This window comes from Anabrus simplex, chromosome 1 (genome assembly GCF_040414725.1).
Source record: "Anabrus simplex isolate iqAnaSimp1 chromosome 1, ASM4041472v1, whole genome shotgun sequence".
Lineage (NCBI taxonomy): Eukaryota > Metazoa > Arthropoda > Insecta > Orthoptera > Tettigoniidae > Anabrus > Anabrus simplex.
In genome coordinates, this window is record NC_090265.1 from 1,345,702,283 (window position 1) to 1,345,727,115 (window position 24,833).

Sequence of the window (24,833 nt, forward strand, 5' to 3'; positions counted from 1 at the left end):
TGCTTATGTGTAGGTGTGACAGCAAAATTGCTAGAGAACGAAGTCCTAAGAAACAATCTGTATAAATCCGTAACTTGTAAGAGAATAAACACCTTTTTTTAAATTCAAGAATTTTGTTTCAGGCACGTTTACAAATTAATATATCAAGACAGAATTATATTCATTCGATGATTTTGATCTCTCCTTTAAATAACACATAGAAAAATCCATTGCATATGCACATTCATAGCAAATCGAAATTAAAATATGATTAATTTAATGTTATACATTATGAGTTAGATTATGTTACGTTTGAATGATTAAATTATATAGATATAAATGTCTTGTAGTACGTTCTAATGTTCAGTTATATTAAAAATAAATTAGATGAAATTTGATCTTGTTATCATTATTTTACTTGCGGCATCTCTCCTGAGCAAAGTCGGCCTCTATACCGTGTTCCAGGGAGCGATGCCGCTGATGCAACAATTATATTGTTCTCTCCTTTCTCCCATTTACTTTGTTAGCAATGTATTACTCATCTCTGATCAAATGTACATGTTTTCAAATAATGCTCGATGAATTTATAAACATTTTAAAAATCTACCGAGATAAAACGAAAGATATAAAGTGCGGCAACCCTACCGGAATTACCTTATAACTTCAAAATCTAAATCCCGTTCGTTAAACAACCACTATCATGCCCTCTTCGAATTCATCACATTGCTCTGAACTGCTGCTTGTTGATATTCATCATAAATGACACGATATTTTTCCAAACGTTAAAACTAGGTTTCACCTTCGCAAAATGTCCTGGGATAATAACATCACTTAATAATTGAATATACTGTCCCACGACTATTGTTCTGTCAATGTCCTGATGTGTGAAAAATATTCGATTCAAGAGAAATTGGATACGTTCCAGTACAAAGGTGCAAAGTGCCAAAATGTTTAAAAAAATTGCTAGAAAAGTGCAAAGATTCAAGGAGCTTTCCAGATAAGACTTTAAAGCGTTGCCAAGACTACCAAACGATGGCAGCGTTGCTAAGACCCAGAGTTCTTTCACACATAAGAATGGTGCAGTGTGCCATTCATTAGTTTTGACAACTGAAGCAAAATAGAAAGCGGATCCTGCAATTACGCGGGATAAACGCTAGGGAGAAGAAGAGAACCAAAATCAAGTTCTCCACAAACCAAGTGGATTGTAGAGAGGCACCATAGGAGGCTGATAAGGCACATAGCGTTACGAAAAATGATTTCAGCATCTCTCAGCTCCCTGACCCACAGTGATATGTGCGTCATAGCGATTGATTTGCAGCAAGTTATTTTCTTACCTACCCTAACACATTCGGATATGATCTATCGCCAGCAGTAAACGTGTTAAAATTTTGCCGAGACGCGACAGGGATTTTCTTGGAGTTCTTTCAAAGAGAGCTCCTATTTCGTCAAGCATTTCCCCTCTTAAAACGGTTAGCCTCTTTCGTGATTTCTTGCTAAGAATGGACCCGGTGGTGCAGAAACTCTCTACTAATTTACGCACCGTACACCTATGGGGAAGGAGGATACCAGGAAATTTGAGAATGAATCGAAAACGGCACTCTATATAAGCAGCACTCGTTAAACAAACGATTACTTTAGTATTCCTACAGAAACGACGCTATTTTCAAGCGACCACATTGAACACGCTACCAATACCACAGATGTTAAACTAAGCTGTTGCTGTGAAGCAATGGTTATCGCTACCGTACTACATTAGATCATCTTAGCTGGTCATGAAGTAATATATCTCTCGGTAAATGACTCACCCGGCCACACCATCGTCTTCCGTGCATGTTCCCCTGACACATTCAACGAGCCAAGAAGAAAGAAGAAAGACGCGGTATTAAGCCATTTATGGCGAATATTTGCAGCTGTCAATAGTCTTCAGTTTTCCTGGCAACGATAATCGGTCATCGGGCCGAAGTTTTCCATAAATTTTAATAAAGCTCATTTGAGAGTTCCAAGAAATAGTAGTAGGCCTATAGAAACCACGTTCGCCTTACCTTAAGCATTTATGTCACGTGGTAAGGAGGTTGAAGAGGTGCATGTATTATCCAAGATCTTGCACTTGCGAACACGAGAAAACTATGGGAAGAAGTTCGGACAACTTGGTTTGAAATCTTTTCAGAACTCTTTGACCCTCTTGCGGAATCCGAGACTCGTCAAACTGAAACAATTTTCTCATCTAGAAATGACCATACACGTAATTAAAAATGATCATTGGCATGTCAATACATTAGACCCAACTTTTACTATGTATTCTCATTACCTAAATCCAGCATTTAATTAGCAGTATATTATGTCAGATTACGAAACATCTCGTGAACACATTTGAGTTATTTGAGGAGCAACAACACTGCGATCCTATATGCGCGTTTTGGATGAGGTTGTGGCTATAAGGGATGGAAATTAAATAACATCATGCATTCTAAAAGTTCTGAATTCAAGGGTTACAAACAATGAAAATCTTATTACTTGGACCCATAATTGTGGTGCACAAAACAGTAATCGTATATTGCTCTTTCTCTTTATTTTCCTGGTGGAAAATGGCTTACTGAAAGTATAGAGGCACGGTTTCTTGTTAGTTGACATATCATCCGTGTGATACAGATTTTTTTGCTCGAATAGATAAAAAGAAGGCAGTTACAAAGGGCTATGTTCCCAATCGTATACTTAAAATTGTGGAGGAGGCGCTAGGGTAGGAAAACCATTCGAAGTTAATTTTTCTGCTAATTTATATGTATCCAGACTGTAGCCGATGAAATAATCAGTAAACAAAATCTGAATATTTTCTAAGTTGTCATCATTACTTATGATTCATCAGATTTATCATGCGTCCATATAAAAGTATCCTGCAATGAGATTGATTTTGGACGTCAGATGAACGTAGTATAAAAATATTAAACGCTTAAACGACGTACCGTCAGCAATAATGGAATTTAACACTTCTATGCGTCTGGAAACGTCCGAATAAATGTACAAGAATTTGGGCCTATCGAAACAGCTGATTCTATAGTATAATAATAATAATAATAATAATAATAATAATAATAATAATAATAATAATAATAATAATAATAATAATAATAATAATAATAATAATAATAATAATAATAATAATAATAATAATCGTATGGCATCAGCTACAATGTGCAGACATTCTAATTTGACGCCATCTGGCTGTCTGCTCGTCAATTTCGAGGTTCCGTTTTACTCTAGGCCTACTAGATGGCATACTGAGTAAATCGAAACTTTCTTTGGCGTCTATGGCTGGGTTTTAATTAATTTTGTCGGGTGAACACCAAATGTACCACCAAAGATCTTTTACATGCCGTTATCGTACGACATGGTGTGTCCAATGGGCGCTCTTCAAAAATCTGACTACCTCTGCCGGGTTTGAGCCCGATATCTTGGGATCCGGAGGCCAACACTCCACAACTGATCCACAGAGGCAGCTTTTAGTCTAATATAGCAGTCTGAAATACAGCACAGATTCTTTATGGGTAGTTAGTATTACTAACTTTGAAAAGAGATTGAAGCTGGAACTGATTCCAATACATTTCACACTTTCACACCTTCTTTCAGCGTGTCTTATTTCAAACAGGGTTACTGAATTGAATGATCTTCCTACTGACGTGCTTTTGTATCTACTTTAATATTTTAAAATATATTGTGTACATTATTATGTAATGTTGACAACATAGTGTCTTGAGAGAATACGTCCACAAGTATCCCCTGCTTATTGTAAAGGCACTACAAGGCTTCCTGACGTTCGGTTCCCTCTTGAGGATTTGACCTAGTCTGGTTCTTCGTGTCTTTAGCCAGAAGTAGTTTCTAGGAGTAGCTCAATCGATCATTTATGAGTCCTTTGGCCTTTTCTTTTCCTGTTCGAGGTCTATTTTGTACCATAATCCTTCTTACGTAACTTTCTTCCCTCTGTAGTATTTGACCATATTATCGTAACTATACCACATGTACTTTATCTGACACACCAAATGTTGCTGTCATCTGGATGTGTTCATTTCGGATTCCGTCCATCCAAGCTACAGCATCTTCACCTTATCCAATATTTGCTTTATTTGGAGGCCATGTCTCATTAGCATATATCAGTGCTCTTCTCACTGCAACCCTCCCCGTTTTGTTGATGGGGTTACTAGCATAACATCCATGGTATCCTCTGTCTGTTGTCAGAAATGACTGAAAGTGGCCCCAGGGGCTCTTAGTTTGCATGCGTGGGTTGGCAACCACGTGGACCCTAGCTAAGTCCTGGCATTGCTTCCACTTACTTGAGCCAGGCTCCTAATTTTCATCTTTCATGTCTGACTTCCCTTGGTCAATTCTTCTTCTTATCCGATCCCAAAGGTATTAGGTTTTCGAGGCCTAGAGTGTCTGCCGTTTAAGCCCTTTGCGACTATTGTCTTTCTTTGGCTGATACCTTCATTTTCGAAGTGTCAGGCCCCTTCCAGTTTTCCCTCTGATTACTTTTAATGGAGTATCGTTGCCCAATATTACTTTTGTTTAAAACAGTAATCACTACCACTGCCGTCCTATAAACTGTTCACTTCAATCGATCACATAGCACCGCTATCACCGTTTACAATGGCTCCAACTTGCCTGAACTCAACTACTTCTAAGAACATTTGCTCTCGCATTACGGCGTGCACGTGAAAGTGCTACCATCTTCGCGTATGCCTGCAAGGAGTGTGAGAAGACGTTCCCGACCACCGGGGGACTTCGGAACCATCTGCAGTGGCACCGGGACCAGCAGTTGCGCAGTCAGAACGACGTGGTATCTCTTCAAATTTCCCCGTGTTGCAGCGCGTGTATTTTCACTTGTCGTTAGTACTCTTTCCTCTATATCGGATTTTCATTGTTCTGTTCGGCTACTTCTTACATATATGCACCATGGTATATCTTCTCTTACAGTATCTATCAGGAAATCCAAAAATGTTCAACTAAAATTGAATCAGTGTTGGACTTGATGAAGTCCATCTTTGTATTCAAAGCCCTTACTTTCTCCCAGGCTGCGCCTGACTTTCGCTTTCATATCTCAAATTTTCTCCTAAATTACCAGTACACTATATGTATTTATATTCGTTTTGTCTATAAAAATCATCTTTATGAATAGCTTCTGAAAAGATCTGGTTTTGGCGTGTGGAGAATATAAACAGTAATGGAATATTCAACTGTTGATTGACTTTGACTGTTTTAATTAAGGAGGATTTTCAAGTGAGTGGATAACGAAGAAGGGTAGATTAACCGACTTTCATGAATGAAATGATTCAGTAAAGACTCAATGTTAAAAAAGTACTCTGGGATACAATAGCAGTTAGCAGGGAGAGAATTAAAGATTGCCTTAAGATCTAGGGCAAAAATAATAAACTAAAGGTGTTGGTAAAACTACATGGATTAAGTCTGAAATACAAGTCGGCATTTCGGAATTGAATGATATGCTGTGAAATCCAGAAGAAATGTAATTTTATTTCTTATATCCCATTTGCATGACGAAATGGCTGCGGTATGTCTGCCGATTACTTTCACTACTCATATTGGGGATACGGGCAGCGAGATGCAATGAACATCACGGAATGACATGCAGGTAGCAAAGAAATATTGTACCGCCATCATACGGTTTAGCAGAGTACTATATTTGCAGAGCATACGTAAAATCCACAGTTTTCGGACGCACTGTAGGTACTGTGATGGTACGTTGTAATAAACAGTACATTTATGTAAGAAAACCCACACAGTATCAACATAACCAACCCCGTGCCTGTTAAACCTAAAAATCAGACCTCCCGCACACACATCCCATCCCCATCCTTATTAGACACTAAAATTCGTCAGTCAAAACGCGTCCAGATGAAAATTTCTTCCCTTTCAAAGTCTCCCCAATACCCATTCCAGGCAATGCAACTATTCTCATTCCGGAAACACTGTAAATAGGGATCAATAAGGTTCAATACTTCGCACCGACTACAACGCCGTAAATTCGAACCCAAACGCACCAACAAGTCAAGCTTTACGAGTACCCAAGTCAAAATGAAATTTGTGACCGAATATGCATCCAAGTCAAAATGACATTTGTGACCGAATAGGCCTCGTAAGACAGACAATACGGGAGGTAAGAAATCGTGTCTCAGTACAGTGGATTTTTTCTGTATGTTGTGAGTCACTCCAGTTGCCAGGGCAAGCGACCTGTTGCGACAAAATACAACTCACCTAGATGAAGGTCAGAGTAGCGCAATGATTCACAACAAGCACACGAACTACTTATGTACCTTGATATTTAAAAACACTCGCTGTGTCATAGACATGGACAGCAGTGCCACCGTTGCTTGTCTGATGGTCAGCCGTGGGTAGTGACTACTTAGATGTTTACAACCACTTGTCACATGTGTGACGTAAAATAAAACGGAAAATATTGACGTTTGCCCTTCTGGACAATAACAGCTTGTTGACAACTATACTATACCGTATAGTAACAAATACACTTCCTATACACCCCTAACATTTTCGGTGTGACTTTTCCTTTCCCTCTGTATAGGCTACTTGAAGATCACTAACATTGGAATGACAAAGAACAAACTAGTTCCAGTAAATCTATGGCTTGCCAAATAATGTCCAGAGATTTTCAGGTCCTTTAAGTTGTAGATATTTCTAATTATTCTAAGTAGTAATCGCACCTACAATGGACATCGTATGAACTACCCATGTAATCAATGAGCGTCGGTATCCCGCGGGACTTCGTGTTGAGGGTGCGCTCATAAATATGACGGCATCAGGTGCGAACAGACAAGAGGAAATTGGCTGCCATATGAGGACATCACAAGGGTACCCCAGTTCTGGCTCGTATGTTAGTCGTACTGCTATTGCCACCCTCCAGAATCCTGATACACAGATGTTGTAAGATGGATGCCCTGTTTCTCTTTCAACTACAATTTCTGTGCTGTTAATAATTAGTAAATTGTTAAGACAATATATAAATGTTATTAGGAATATTCAGTAAATATAAGGGTGACATAAAAGAGGGAATACTGAGCGAGTTGGCCGCGTGGTTAGGGTCGCGTATCTGTGAGTTCGTATTCGGAATATGGCGCGTTGGAATCCCACTGTCGGCAGCACTGAAGATAGTTTTGCGTAGTTTTGCATTTACACACCAGGTATATATTAGAGCTGTTGCTTAATTAAGGCCACGGCCGCTACCTTCCCAAACATAGCCCTTTCCCCTACTTACGTCGCCGAAAACCTTTGATGTGTTAGAGCGACTTTAAATCAGAAAGAAAGAAGAACGAAAAGGCGTGAATAAACATACCGAATGTCCGACTCGTTGGCTGAACGGTCAGCGTACTGGCCTTCGGTTCAGAGGGTCCCGGGTTCGATTCCCGGCCGGGTCGGGATTTTTAACCTTAATTGGTTAATTCCAGTGGCACGGGGGCTGGGTGTATGTGTAGTCTTCATCATCATTTCATCCTCATCACGACGCGCAGGTCACCTACGGGTGTCAAATAGAAAGACCTGCACTTGGCGAGCCAAACCCGTCCTGGGATATCCCGGCACTAAAAGCCATACGACATTTCACATACCGAATTGTGGTGGTGGGGATTATTGTTTTAGGAGGAAGTAAATATGGACAACCACCCTCCTTTAACTCCAATCATGAAGAAGGAAGAGGTCTGTGCTTCGAAGAAGTATTAGCAAAATAATAGGACCACGAAATCCGTGAAAATATAAGACAATTATTAGGCCTCGGAAACCTAATGCCATCGGGGTTTAAAGAGAACAGTAGTTGACCAAGGGAGGTCATATAAGAACATTGAACGTGATGAAACTACACAAGAAAGTGGATACAATTCTATATTCAGGTAGGGGCTCCATGGTCGCCATCCACGTTCCCTGAGGCTCAGAGCCCTTGGCGCATTTCCCTTTAGTCGTCTCTTTCGGTAGGTAGGAAATACTGCAAATTAATTCTGCCCTTTCCACCCGCAGGGTTAAATACTTGCACAGACAACGTGCTATACCCGTGTTTAATGTAAAGGAGGAGCATTGTGCTCTCAAGCGCAACACTTGCGTTTCCTTTTTGGATAAGTAGTCATGGTACTAGTGGAAGACGATATAATGTGGTAATGTGGCGTTTTCGATCAAATTCAAATCTTAGCTGGTTCAAACTAAACATATCTCTCTTTCAGTGGTATATTCTATCACATATGTTTTTCATTTATTTAAAAAAAATTGTGTAACAAGGAATTTCGAATTGTTCCCTCAGGCTCAAAGGACGCTTACAGACACTTTAAGTGCGCCTGCGCATTGGTTCGAGAGTATCTTATCGTATTGGTATTTGATTTTCTGCTTCAACATTGGTTGTTTCGCCCCTCCTGTTCCTTCCCCATCCCTTCTCAAGCGTAGTCTTGGTGGCTGGTTGTGTCGAGCGTTTGAGTCTCATTAAATATATTTGTCGCTCTATCTGGGCATCCACTTTGGGGTTCCTTTCGTACCCGAGGTTGCTGGGCTGCGAGCATCGGAGTGTAAGTCGTGAGTGTATGTTGCATCTGCATATCGAGTGAAAGGTTAATGCTTCTGGCAGCGAATGGGCGTGTGCTTGTGCTTCTGTGTGTGCTCCGCTTTGTGGATGTGCCGGTCTCGTAGCCCAGAGGCCTATGGGCCAGTTGAAGGCCTTTCCATTCTCGCAATATGTATTACATTAATGTTACATTCTGGTAATACTTATATTTCGTTAAATTACCTTTTAGCAATAGATTTTCTGTCCTCTGATGATAAATGTAAGAGGCCAATAGAAGGTTGTTGGTATATTATTGGAAGGGTACTTCAGTTATGATATTGTATATATTTTGTGACCTTTGAATAAATGACAGATGAATTTACGGATGGAAAACTCCTTAACCTCGGTCCACCTCACTTCCCCTCTGGGTATGTTCCGTTTTCCTCGGCCCTAATTAGCACCTTCTCAATTCTAAAGAAGAAATCTGGCAACTCAACGGTATCCATTCAGTCTTCATTTATGAATCAAAATTATTCTTTTTTGAAACTCTATCACAATTTCCTAACAATAATAGTGGACGGCAAATATTATAGCAGTGAAAGGTTTACTAAAGGAATGTGGGAAGCGAACAGTTCATCCTACTGAGCACAATAGACCAATAGAAGAAAGACAGATGTAAGTAAAATAAAAATCTTGGACGTTTTAACTTTCTAGAAACGATATACAGTAGTTTATATTTAATGAGTCGAAGGTAGGCCTACCTGAGAGCCCGTTTACTACCACCTACTTTCATCGTCTTTGTTGTGATTGCAGAAAACAGAAAAAATGTTAGGAGCCAAATTACACATCAGTTCTAAATTAAATGAAAGTTGCGTTGTGCTGAGTAGGTCAGGTGGTAGAGCGTTGGTCTCCTGAGGTCGTTGGCGGGCTCGATCCCGGCTCAGTCCGTTGGTATTTGAAGGTGCTCAAATAGTTTACTCCAACCTCGTGTCGGTATATTTATATGCGCGATAAAATAAATAATACTAAGGGACAAAATCCCGACACGGCGGTCAGCGTGTCCGAAAACCATTCAAGTAGTGGGTGGGACGTTAAAACTATAGCATCATTAAATTACAATAGTAACAATTGAATTGAATATACCTCAGGTGGCGTCCGATGATTCAAGAATCTATGGTATAATTTTTTCAAGGGCACCTAAAACATGCTTTTAAAGAAGGGTTAAACCGGTTAGTTATCAAATAAATAACCAGTACTGTTATAATCCACCGTTTATGTAATAAATATTACATAAGAGTATAATATTCACTGTTTTAAATAACATATCTTGAATATATCGTTTATAAATAATTTAGAGAATTGATTTTCTATATTTTAACAACCTGCCCTATGTGGCACCTAAAACCACGTATGAAAACCAACCACATTCCCCCGCTATAGGAACCAGGTGAAGAAATTGCCGGCCGTAACCATAACAACGTCAGCTCAACGGTTCTAGAATACAGACCTGGTGTTCGAATTAGGCATGTGCGTGAATGTAGACAGGGCCAAGGAGAGATCCTGTTTAAACACTTTAAACTCATAGCTAGCGTTAATCAAGGATATATTGTTTCTGGATCCACATTTTCATAATCTCATCAGCATAATTATTTTGAATAACGCCTAGGTGTTGCTTCGATATTTACATGAGATTCTGCCTAGTAGCTCAAAACTACTAGCCTCGAGGGCAGTGTCCTGTAGCCGAAGACAATTGGACGGGGGTACCTCGCTGAGGAGGCCTCACCTGCTATTGTGGGGGGATGGGAAAATTCAGATTGGAAGGGATATGCGAGGAAAAGGGAAGGAAGCGGCCGCAGTCTTACATTAGATAGCATCAAGGGGAAACCATGCAAAAACACTTCGAGGATCGTTGAGGTGGGATTCGAACACCCTCTACTCAGTTCACCTTCCGAGGCAGAGTTTATCCTGTTCCAGTTCTCGTGTCACTATTGAAATTTCTTAGCAGAGCCGGGAATCGAACCCAGACCTCTAGTGGTGGCAGCTAATCACACTAACCACTACAACAAAGACCGTAGTAGTGGTAGTATAGTAATAAATCCAAACTTTGAGTCTACATATTCTAAGAATAAGGAGTGTTTACTTGTATAACTTACAATGTACTTAGGAGCATACAATTGTTGTAGAAGGAGAACTAGCTCTTTAGTGCTCCAGGCTGCTAGAATTTCGTCTTTGATTACTGTGTTCAGGTATCAAATATTGTTAATTCTAATGATAAATAAGTGTGTGTGAAGCAAACAAGGGCCTACCTTACTTCAGGATTTCCAGTTTCCCTTATTAACTAAATATTACAGCGATTCTTGGGGGTTGCTGCTCTTGCTAGCCGGCACGTTACCACACGTTACCTGCAGCAACGGATGCACAAAGGAAAGTAATTTCTGAATTCTCGATCTTGATTTGGAGTTTCCCTCTTAATTGCTACAGGTCATCTAAAGTGTGCTTCTAATGGACGTAGTCTACTAACCTTCTACTCACTAGTGAATTTCGTCCCCGTACTGGAAAGGTTAAAAGGGATCTATACTTAACATAATGTATTTTTTCGATTCTACATTGCAGTAAACGTTAAAGTGCTGGTTATAGAGACAAATATATATTTGATTGCTCTTCAACGTTTACGATGTATTATCACTGCATTGCATTGCATTGCATTGAATAAGTACCTGTTTTAGAATTAAAGTGTTAAGGAGTGTATTGTTCGTATTGTATTCGCTATTTTTAAATTTTTTTTACGTCGCACCGACACAGGTAGGTCTTATGGCGACGATGGAATAGGAAAGGCGTAGGAATGGGAAGGAAGCGGCCGTGGCCTTAACTAAGGTACAGCCTCAGCATTTGCCTGGTGTGAAAATAGGAAACCACGGAAAACCATCTTCAGGGCTGCCGACAGTAGGATTCGAACCTACTATCTCCAGGATGCAAGCTCACAGCTACGCGCTCCTTACCGCATGGCCACCTCGCCCGATGTCTTCGCTATTAACACCTATATTGAAATATTAAGTATTTCTAAGTAATAACACAGAATATTTTATTAAATGTGATTATCTTCTTCCAAATGCTTGTCCGGCTCTTTGGTTTAATTTTCGGTTTAAATGCTTAAGGTCCAGCGAACAATACATCGAAGTGAGTCAACATGAGTCGACTACCACGGCAAAAAGGTTTGCTGGAAGCTTCACTAAATGTCATTTTCTCAGGAAACATAGATATATTTTATATTTTTCCTTTGTAGGCCTCTATGTGTATGAGGATCTTGGACTTAGTCCATTTTCCAGCGAGTCACAGGTTTTAACAATCAAATATCATACAACTTATAGTTTACTATGGACAGCCTCCTTCTACTTGCTAGAATTATGCTGAACCGGTGAAACTACAGAATCGGATCGCACCTGCAAACTTTGCGTTTGGATAGCCCTGTGGCGCCTACATTACACGTATCCGTTAGATACCGAGATTTATGTCCTAATGATATACTTAGCAAAATATCACTGTCACTGTAGTAAACATGAATCAATTCTACTAGTTTGACGACGTAAATTCTCATCTTCTATTCTTTTAACATTGTTATTCACTTTACGGCACGCCGACACAGATAGTTCTAATGATGATGATGGGATAGGAAAAGGCTTGGAGTCGGAAGGAAGTGGTCGTGACCTTAATTAAGGTACAACCCCTTCAATTGCCTGGTGTAAAATTGCGAAATCACGGAGAAAACATCATCAGGGCTGCTGACAGATGTATTATATTATTATTACAAGTTGCTTTAAGTCGCACCGATACAGATAGATCTTATGGTGATGATGGTATAGGAAGGAGCTAGGAGTGGGAAGGAAGTGGTCGTGACCTTAATTAAGGTACAGTCCCAGCATTTGCCTGGTGTTAAAATAGGAAACCATGGAAAACCATCTTCAGGGCTGCCGACAGTGGGGTTCGAACACACCATCTCCCGAGTGCTGGATACTGGCAGCATTTAAGCGACTGCAGCTATCAAGATCGATACAGTTGGATTCGAACCCACTTTCTTCCGAATACAAGCTGATAGCTACGTAACCCAAACCCCACAACCACTTTCTCAATAAGTCTGGGGTCTAAAATACTACAAATAATTCAGACTGTCACCAATAGTAGTTCTTCAACAGTTGCTGAGTTATTGCTGTAAATTAATGATAACAAATATGCAACTAGTCCGCCTCTGTGGTGTAGTGGTTAGTCTTATTATCTGCCAGCCCTGGAGGCTCGGATTCGATTCGTGTCTCTGCCACGAAATTCGAAAAGTGGTACGAGGGCTGGAACGGGATCCACTCAACTTCGGGAAGTCAATTCCTCAGCCATCCTCGAAGAGGTTTTCCGTAGTTTCCCACATCTCCTCCGGGCTAATTCCGGGGTGGTACCTAATTTAAGGCCACGGCCGCGTCCTTTCCTCTTCCTTGTCTATCCCTTCCAATCATCCCATTCCACACAAGGCCCTTGTTCAGCATAGCAGGTGAGGCCGCCTGGACGAAGTACTGGTCCTTCACCCCAGTTTTATCCGCTCGACTCAAAGTCCCACGCTCCAGGACACTGCCTTGAGGTGGTAGAGGTGTGATCCCTCGCTGATAAACCAACCCGGGACGGTAAATGGATTAATAATGAAGTAAAGAAATATACAACTAAACCCACTTAAATATAATATATAGTGATATGTGTAAATGATTAAAAACGAGAATGTATTGAAACTGACTGTTGGAGAGAGATTCCACGGTTTGCTTACTAATTATCCAACATACAATGCAAATACTCCCTTTACATCAAGCTTCAATATCAGCATCATTTTTGGAAAATGAAGAACCCGTTTATACATGGAGTTAAAATATATACCAAGTGAGTTGGTGGAACAGTGTGGTTGATGTACTGTAGTTGTATCTTGACGCTCTGGTGAAGGTAGTTTCGAATCCCTCATCGGAAGCCCTAACAATGAATTTTTGCATGGCTTCCCAATCTCATGCTAGAATGTTACCAGTACCTTAATGAAGACGACGCCTGATATTTCCTCAATCTGAAACATAGTCGTATCTCATTATTGCTAAAAATGCACATGACTTAGAGAGACATTAAACAGTTAGCAAACAAGATACAATAACGAAAGAAAAAGAGTAACCGCTCCAAATGCCCTAATAATTATTTTCTCTTTGAAGATCATTTCAATGGACTGCATAGATATGTAACCGGAAATCAATGAGCAAACCCTGCAGTTAATAAACAGATAGTATGGAGAAAATGTAAATTGTATTAGAGAAAAGTGTTACTTCAAATAACCTGCCCACCTCTGTATCTTATGATTGAATGAGGTGCTGTTGCATTGCACAGAAGAAGGTAGTTGTTAATGCATCTATTAAATGTCAAGGAAAATTTTAAGAACATAATTTTGTTTTGACAAAATTTTCCTTAACTTTGAAAACGCAAAGTGGTTTGATATTTTGTAATTAACCTGCATTCGGGTTGTATGCTATGAATAATCGCTCTCGGTGCAATAAATTAATAAATATGAGGTGACTGAAATTGTATGGGAACCTTTCCAGAATGAAGGAATATTGGCTGACGGAGGAAATTTTCACTTATAACTCCAAACTAAACGCAACCACAAGACGGGTTAGATAACACGAAAAGACATGAATGAGAGGAAAATAAAAGACTAACTAACAAACAGTAGTCCACAGTCGTCCAATACCGAATAATAAATTAAATAAATTAGTACATGAATGAAGGAATAAGAAAGTAAACATATCTCTACATAGTATGAAATAAAGTCCTCCATCCCGGCCGTCTGTCTTTCTGTCTATCTGTCTGTCTATCTGTGACGGCTAATCTCCAGAACCTCTGGTATTTTGATACAGTATTCACCACTACAGAAAGCATTTTCGAGAAACGAAAATATTCATCTATGGTCAAATGAAACCGAGCAGTAACGATTTCACAGAAACAAGTCGAATGAATGACGACCGTCCATGCGTCCTTTTAGCTTACGCTGGCTAAACCATTAGAAATGTTCGGCAGAAAAATTTCTACAAAAAAGTCCGCGACGGCATACATCCACCTTTAACACTTAGCACAGTATAAGAGATTTTATGTTACGGTGTGGTAAATTTAGGTTACAGTTTAATAAAGCCAACGCCAAATTAAGAAACATTTTTAATTAATAAGTTAATCCTTATGATAATAAAATGTTTATTCACCTCATGTATCAAAGGTAGATTAAAATGTAATTTGCAGCGTGTATTTTTCATCTAAACATTCTGAGCTATCAGCGGCTACAGCCAGCAGCTAAGACCTTAGAAAAGAGCTGATGTGTTACGAGTTTTAGCTATTAATTCGTTTCACCTAGCCTTTTCTGCACTCTCTGTGTACATTTCGTTCCGCAGCAGTGGCGGCGCGTGGTCAAAATGTCTGGCGGTTCAATGCTTTAGAAAATAACGTGTTCACATTAATTGTTGCTTGATGTTTATGTAAAATAGTGACATTGCTTGGTTAACAACGCGAGTTTCCTTTTAACGCACACGGCTGCAGCTCGAAGAAATTACCAAAACAACGAGGAATGTAAAAGGCAGAATATGAGGTGCAATTACAGTAAGCTGATTCAGTTTCCTCTGAGTTTGAAGACGTTGCCTGCGTAGGAATTACTCCTAAAAACGTGTTAGGCAGACTACTGTTATTAATTTACGTCTTAACCTATTTCGCTATTTAGGTCTACTTTTCACAATACACGTATTACTAATCAAATTTTCATTAATTTCATAAAATTAGGCTGCGCTCGCCTACTGATGCAATACAAATCGTAGTTAGCAAAATATTCTAGTTCAGTGCGATTAATTATACCAGAACTACAAACTCGTGAAATTAAAATCCCTTCAAAACCTACCACATACGGCAAATTCTAACCGCGCGCTTTGAGACTGTGATCCGGATAATTTTGGGGCTGCCCGATATAACTCGTGCTTTTAGCTGGTCACTCGCTAGCGATACCCGGACTTCTTCATAGCCCTTCGCCTTGCGCACCCACCTTACGTCCCACAGCCCCGCGCCATCAGTTCATATATTGAATCTCTTCCCTCATTCCGGAGAGTAAACGAGTGTTGATATGAAAATTATTGCTACTTCCGAGAATATACCGAGCTAATTAAAGGATTAAGCTCTTGCTAAATCATTACACTAAGACATCTATTTTTTAGGGCTTCAATGAACCACTGAACGTACAGAGAGCGCCGCGCTCGCTCTGCAGGCTGCACAGTCGAGTTGATAATGGGGAAAGGGGAGGGGCAGGAGGAAATGTGTTTGGAGTTTTCCTGGTTATTTAGTGCACCTCAGCTCTTTTTAATTCCGTCTTTGAACATTTCGATGCACATGCTACGATACAATAATATTGTTTTCCGATGACTTTTCCTTATCTATATAAAATATATAACAAGACGTGTGTCCTCCGCAGAGGTCTGGTGGAAGTATTTCCATTTGACAGAGGATGGAGCCCTACCTAAGATGAATTCTAATCACGAAGATGGCACAAAAACCCAGCATCCGAGGCAAAGGAATTAACCAAGGAAAGTTAAAATCCAAGACCCGGTCTGGCATCGAACCGCGGACCCCTTGGACCAAAGGGCAGCATCCTAACCATTTCGCCATGAAGCCAGACTACAAAATGTATGATAACCTGTCATGCGAGGAGGAAAAGCGAATATAGCTGGTAGCACATTGTTTTCGTGAAACGTGCGTTTATCTCGTAACAATGAAACTGACCAACAGAGAGATTCTCGATTGTTACAGGACAGAGAAAAACTTCACTAAGACGAAGGGATTAATCTTTCTTCTAATTCACTGCCCAGGTTCAAATTGACACAGTAGTCGGTAGTGAAGATGCTGCTCATTATCTTACAGAAATTGAAATCGTTCCGACTTGCCACCACACAAGCTGATTTTGAAAGGTGTTGTGCCTGTTAAATTGTCACGTAATCTCCACCCGTCAAAGTTATGCATTGGTAGTGAAAAATTTGAGAAACTATTTTATGGAATATTATATTTTAACTGGCTGTAGCACAGCAGAAACTGTCTTAATACTGATAATCTATACGATACCTTCAGATGTATCTTTTGATTTCAAACGAGTCCAATTCCCGGTAAGAGTTTGCTTCGGCATGACTACAAACAAAGCGCAGGGTCAGATACTTAGCGTGGCTGGAGTTGATCTCAGTGGAGAATGTTTTTCTCACGGACAGCTTTACGTATCCCTTTCGCTTGTTCTCTACTGGCGGAAAAGCGACTGATGTTGTATACAATGAAATATATACGTTCTCGGTTAAAATTGGTCTATCGCCTTAAATTCATTGCTACTCCCGCGCGAAGCTGGGGCAGGTAGCTAGACATAGATATAAATAAGTGTATAAACAACATCTACACTTAACAAATGCATGTAAGACCATCACTGGAGTAGAGAATTCAATTCACTTATGAAAAAGTGGTTATTTTTTTATTTCCTACGTCACTGCTATTCATTTCATAAGCATGCTTCCAAATGTGACGAATTACACAATATAAAAGAAATATTTTATACAAAGAGACTATTGTAAATATTAATTAACTCTAAATACGAGAAAGGAAATGAATCCCAAGATTGGTATTGAGGCATAATTTACCCCGTCTTTGAAGATACAAAGCTTATTTAATGAATTAATTCTGCATGCATTGTAGCTATTAAAAATCGCTCTCGGTACATATTAACAAGCGAGGAAAAAATACTTTTGTCTCAAGAATATTTTACAGACAATGTAACATTTATACTGATTAATTTGTATGAGTAAACGTTTCTTATGTTCTCTCACTCTCTCCCTCTCTGTTGTTTTGTGACTCGTTGCAATAATGTATTTCTCGTGGTGGGGAGGGATATAGGGTTATTTGGGGGAATACACTCCATTAGTGCAACAGAGACAAGAGTAGTAGAGGCTTTTTTTCCTCGTGTCGAGTGTACGTTCTTAACATTTATTGTCCCCACTTTCCGCCCCGGGCGAGAGATTCATATTGTAGGACTAGAGGAAAGAGGCAGTGATAAATTGAGAATGAGGGTGAAAGGGGGGTGAGGAGGAAGAGTGTCGAGCAATTACGGTAAGAGCGCTTTTGTACATCCTGCTAGCAGTCGGAATGCCTATATTATGCACAGTACAGTCTTCATCGAAAGAACTGTGAACTCCTCTCTCCGGGACAATGTTTGTAAAAGATATTGAAATGTTTAACGTAGATTTTCTTCGATATAACTCAGGCTAAATATCAACTCACACATTCTCGCTCAGCATTGGAACATAAGAGCTCGACTAAGAGATTCAAAAATGTCACAAAGAAGCATGGTGACTCTTATAATAGGGAAAGAACGTGATTCATACATATTGACAAAAGAGACCTTCCTTTTGAGATGAATCTTTACACAGATGTTCCAGAATATATCAGCAGATGACTTGTTTAGAAATATTTAAAAAACAAATTACTACGAAGTGACGTGAATCAAGGTTCAAGCACTCAACTTGTAGTTTTACTGGTACGTAAGTGTTGACAGTATGAATATAGGCACGGGATCTCCAGTTTAGCGTGGCATATAAACCACGGGGATGTGGATTTTAAATTCAAAACTCTTACATGTATTCATTGAGATTTGAACCACGGGCACCTAGATCAGAAGCCAGTGAGGAGTTCACACTGCTGTTACGTTCTAAAGTATAGTATAATGTCAGAAATACGAGGAATTATATTTCTAAATAAAATACAAGATTAGTTCAATACAAAATAGCAGGCCCATTTAACGCGTAGTTTCTCGCGTCTTTTACATACACGTATAAAACATAACATTGGCATGTATGTATTCTTTTCACACAAAGTCCTTATGTTTGTATAGGTACTTTTTTTTTTCGCGTAACGACTCGTCTATTGGACAAAGAAGAAATCAGTGTCAGATGTCTCACTGAAAGGTGTCCTATCAGTCACCACTGCTGTCAATCGCTCCCAGTTCATTAGTCCAGAGTATTGCTGAGGGTTTCCGTACCACCTCTCTTTACTATATAAGCCCACCAGTGTTCGGCAAGCCAGCTACGTACGGGAAAAGTGTTATGCTGACTGCGAGTCTATCAGGTGTGTTCAGGACAACTAACTGGTTCTCATCACAGTTTATTCGGGCTTTGGAGTGGCTACATGCATTGTTTTGTTTATAGGCGAATTTAAAATATGCTATTGGCTTCGGCAGTTACTTTGTGCTAATAAAAAAGCTTCGTAATTTTTACGCATTACATTTTTCTTTGATATTATTTACACTATTTACATTTTTACTCTCGCAAGTCAACCTGTAAACCCCTGTATTTCATAACAACCCTGTGAAGTTTTTGAAGATAGGAATTTTTTTTCAAACAAGCGACAATATCACCACTTTCTTCATATTCCTTAACTGTTCCTTCCAGTCTGTCATCATCTCTCTTCGTTTACCTTCCATGTTGAGCTGGGCCCTTATCAGTGCACACGCTGAGCTCTCTGCTTCTTTCTTCAAATATTAGACGGGGTCTTTTACTCGAAGATTTGGTCTTCCAAGTTCGGCATTAATTTTGTTGTGCCATCCCTCGACGGATTTATTCTTTTGATGATGCCTCCCCTAAGAACTCTAAATCTCGACTGGAACTTCCTCATTCTCCATCCATCTTCCTACGAAATAGTCCAAAACGTAGACAGATTTCCATTGTCAGGTATTCTGGAATATATTTCCAGCCAGCCATCGGAAAAATCATAAGTTCGAAGAAACGCCAAAACAGCACACATGCGGATGATTTTTCTCACTTCTTCGATCTTTGTATACTCACAATAAGTCCGAAATCTCAAATCTTGAATTTTTCTCCAGATGCACTTTATCGTGTGAAGGTAGCATATCCTTACCTCTACTGCTGGAAATACAACTTTAATGGCAGAAATTCATGCCGATTTAAAATCGACTGTCACTCTGGCCGGGTTCCCTCTGTTATGTTATGAGAAACAGAATATATGTTTTTCTTTTGTTTGGCAAGAGATCAAATGCAACTGGATATATATTTGTGTCGTTTTTTCTGAGCTTCCGATGCCTGCATGAATGGTGTAAATTTGCGAAGATCGTTTCTTACAACCGAGCTGAAGTTGAAGAGTTTATTTTTAACTCCTGAAGTTCATCTACGAGAACTTCTTTTCTTGCCTTTTAATCACTTTGGGAATATTTCACTATTACAAAATCTTAGGTTTATAAATACTCAACTTTTGTAAACAAGTAGCAGTTTACCTAAAAAGCCCAACACGGCTCATTTTGACCCACGTCTTTGTAAGTGATTTAAGTTTTATTGTTGGCATCTTTGATTGTGAAATACTTCGCGTCACCGCATTTACTCAGTCAGTAATGGCATTAGGTGCAAGAAAAACAACAATGCTGCTAATTATTCGTTGTTGTTTGGCACGATGTGGTCGTTGTCTGCTTGTCTTGAGAGGTGGTTGTAAATATGTCTCGTAAACCTTTGCGTGAAGATGAAACCCTGGTAGAATCACAAAATATTATGGAAGAAGAATGTGATGGAGGAAATGTAAGTTCGGATGAATCAGATGATGATTTCGTACTTCCAGCAGACGAAGCCCCCAGTGATTCTGAATGCAAGTAGATGGAAAGCACAATAAATGAAAAAAAATGAAATGGCGTATGGCTTTTAGTGCCGGGAGTGTCCGAAGACATGTTCGGCTCGCCAGATGCAGGTCTTTCGAGTTGACTCCCGCAGGCGACCTGCGCGTCTTGATGAGGATGAAATGATGATGAAGACAACACATACACCCAGCCCCCATGCCATTGGAATTAACCAATTAAGGTTAAAATCCCCGACCCGGCCGGGAATCGAACCGGGGACCATCTGAACCGAAGGCCAGTACGCTGACCGTTCAGCCAACGAGTCGAACACAATAAATGAATGTACAGTAAATGTGTGTGTAGGACTATCATGAACAATCTATATCTACAAAAATGAATGTTTGAATGTTTGTTTGTATGTATGTAAATGACACATCTCCTCCTAAACCACTGGAGTAATATTAAAGAAATTTGGTACACTCATAACTTACTATCTGGAGACGAGCACTGTGGGGATAAGCCATCCCTAGCACCCTTAGGAGTGGGATGTCAGGGGGAGTTATATATAAAATAATAGAAAATAGTGTCGAGTACATCGTTTTCGGGTTCGCTGACATGAATAGTAACACGCCGGAAATTTTAAAAGTCTAAGTCAGCCCCCTTAGTGAAGGGGGCGAAGGGGGAGTGATATATAAAAATAATCAATAATAGCGTCGAATCCATTGATTTTGGGGTCGCTGAGATGAATAGTTACACTCCGGAAATGTTCAAAGTCCAACTTCAGCCTCCTTTGGAGTGGGGGTTCCAGTGATATATAAACATAATCTAAAATAGTGACGAATCTATAGATTTCGCGGTCGCTGAGGTGAATAGTATCACTCCGAAATTTTCTTAAGCCCAACTTCAGCCCCTTTGGGGTGGGGGGCGAGGTGTTAGTGATACACGAAAGTAATCGAAAATAGTGTCGAATCCATACTTTTCGGGGTTGCTGAGATGAATTGTGTCACTCAGGATATTTTTAAAGTACAAGTTCGGCCCGCTTTGGGGTGGAAGGCGTACAAATATTACCTACTATCTGGAAAATATACTGTGGGGGCAGGACGCCCCTAGAACCCATAGGGAACGGGGTTAAATATAACTTATATTAATAAATGGAAGTTGGTTTGGAAAGATCTAAATACGTAGTATACTGTACTGTATGTATAAGTTAAGGTATAAAAATTAAAATAGACGTGAATTAATGAGGCACTTCCAGGCATCCTAGAAACTTTAAACTTGGTACCAGAGAAGCTGATGACTTCAGGATCCTTAGAAAAATAGAAAATTTTCAAAATACCATGAGGGACCTCGCTGGGAGTCTCAAACTTGGGGCTCAGCATAAGATCGATGTCGGATGTATTTATCCTAAACGATAACCTACAAGATTCATGGGCTTAAAAGTTTCCTGAAAGTCCTCATTCTTAATCCCCTCCCCCATATCAAGATGGCGGCATAATATTCCAGACGAGCTAGAAAATTGAAATTTAGCAAATGTATAGCTTTTAGCCTGTAACCGACGGAAAAGTCACGAGATGTTTAAAATATTTATATTTTAATCCCCAAAAATATCGAAATATGGAGGCAATTTTAAAAACGGTGCAGACCATCCTTTTGAGGTATTTGGTGGCTAAACGGTAAGTCGTATCACAAAAAGGATGATACATTCTCCGTTCAATTTCGAGTGATCTACAACTTTGCTCCTATGACTTTTTGTCGTATCTCTATCCCTTATACGTTAAATTTGGTTCTATTTCCGGATTGTACGTATTTTTTGCACTTTTTACAGGGGTAATTGATAGTTTAATTCACTTATCCGAAGGATCGGATCGTCAACTTCTACGTGAAGCTTGGCCCACGCAGTAGCTATATGTGTACCAAATTCTATGTTTGTAGCTGTCACATATGTGTCCGAAATGTAATGCATTGTGAGAAAACCTTACCAAAATTTCACCGTATTCGACCTTTCTAACTCAAACCTATCCATAAGTAGATGAGATACGAGAACACATCATAGGACCAGCCGATTGGACCGTTAAATATGGCGTCTTATCGTAGGCCTACAATTCTTTTATCGATATGATGTACCTTTTATAGCAGTTAATCTTCAAATGAAGGTAAAAATTCATATACTTCGTATGTCGATCTGTATTTATTCACTGAAGTCGATTTGTAGCGATCCAGAAAGGGTGTTCGTGCCTTTGTAATTAATGCTTTACAAATTGATAATGACTCTCAGCAGGAGGGCGTCTGCTATTTTAATCTATACTCCCCACATCGACTTTAACTGGCAGTATGAATGGGGTCTTTCTCCAACTCCTGTGCACCATTATAATGAATAATTTCCTTCTCGATTTGACTGGCAGAAGGCTACGGTCCATGCATGTTTTTTCAAAACTCCTTTACCCGACTGTGTTTGGTAGTAGGCTAGGGTGCTCGCAATTATAAACAGGCATAGTTGCCTGTTATTATAATGGAAACTCACCAACTCTGTGTGAGTGGCAGTAAGCTGACTGGCATTAGGAAAATGGGCCTGTCATTATATTGATAACAGCACAACTCAATTTTGACTGGTTGTAGGGAAGGTGCCTTCAATTATAATAAAAATTCCTCAATTGTTATCTGTCTGGAAGTAGGAAATGGGGTCTGTCATTGCAATGAAATCTCCCCAAATATATTGTGACCGCGCAGCAGGCAATGGGGCCCGCCATTATAATGAATATTCCCAAATAGATTGTGAATAGCAGTAGGTTATTGGACCTACCGTTATCATCACAACTCCGCAACTCGCTCTTTACATTAGAAGCAACGTATGTGGATCTCCCTATGCTGTTTCTCGGATAACGCTCAGAGACATGGAATTTTAAAAAGATCATATTCACTGCATGTCCAGTAATTTACTTAGACATCCGTATACAATATAGAATACCGTAGCGAAGCACGAGGACATTTGCTAGTACAGAAATATAAATAAAGACATGAGTGAACCTCTCCCCCTCTCTTCATAGTAATTTTCCTTTTTCTCTCCAATTAAAGGATGTAAATTCAGTATTGCTGACGTTTTCATAGGATTTATAATATACTTCATTGTTGTAATTGTAACTTATGATGAAGCTACTCTTTGTTGCCCTTATAGCTGGATCTCCAAAATATATTACTGCTTGTAAATAACAGTTCTTTGATTTAAATTGATATTATTAACAATAAAATCATTACACGAACATTTTATAGCTTGGGTCAAATTGACGCAGGTTGTGATGTTTTGAACATCACAGCATGTACGTAAAATTATCAAACTGTTTAATTAATTGCAAAGATATACATACATACAATTTATGGTAGGTAATTCTAAATTATTATACGTATATATAGGGTTTTAGTAATCCATTTAACATTATCATCTAATTTCTTTGTATTACGGCAATAATGAAATCTGAACGAGTTAAGTCTTGAGTAAGGTATTATAAAATCACCCGTATTAATAGCTCGTAGTAAATTTCCAGTAGCCCAAGGTCAGCCTACCGGACACGCCAAGCTAATTTTATCCCTTTATTACGAAAAGGACGTCATCGATGTAACAAATTTATCATGTCCCACACAATTTAGAACGAGGCAGTTTTAATTTTTCAGCTCCCACTTTTTGAAACTGGTTACCCGACTCTTGCGAAGCCCGCGAACTTTCAACCTATGTGAAAGAACGTTACGAAACAAGATGATGGATATACTACGATGGAAAAAGGAAGGGATAGAACATCAGATCTTACTGGTCCATGTGATATGGGAGATGGAGGGAGATTTGAGGTCCTATATACTTCAACGAAAAGAGCTCGTGAAAGTCTTAACATCTTGGCGTCTGAGGGCCTTAGCGGCTGAAGGTGTTAGCGTCTGATGGTCTTAACGTCTCAACTAGTGAGCGTCTTAGCGTCTGATGGTCATGACGATAGAGGAAGAAGGTTTTTCTTGTCGTTTTTATTGTACGAGAGAAGGGAGGGCAGATAACAAGAGGAGGTTCTCCGTTTATTTTACAAGTTGAATTCACTTTTGAGTAGAGTACTACTCAAAGTTACCCTCGTTGAGAACTGGCTATCTCAATAACGAGAGATAAAGTTAGTGAGAGACCGGTTATGACTTGTCTAGAACAGGAGGTATTTTTGTTATATCTTTAGTTACGCTATATTTCTCTAATACAGAAAAATACAAGTGTATTCTCTCCACGAACGAAACCCCAGGTCGTTTTGATATTGAAATTAGGGCTCATTACCACATTATGTGATGAGTATTATAGGAAGTGTTAGGGTCAGGGAGGCCTTTGTCCACTTAGAGGGCTGTGCATGAATTGGAAATAGGACTGTTAGTTACTACGAGAGGTAACAACGGCAGTGCGAGAGGACTAGGAAACAACAGCTCCTCCATGGAATGTGTCTAGATATCAGAATATACAAATGATAAGCTACTGACATACATTAATGCAAATAGTAGAAGAAACTGGCGTGACACCTCGCGTGCTCTCATCTTCGCCTGATTGAGAGCCTTTAATTCTAGAAAGGCTAACCTGAGTCCATTGGACTCACTACGATTATATACTGTGGATTTTAC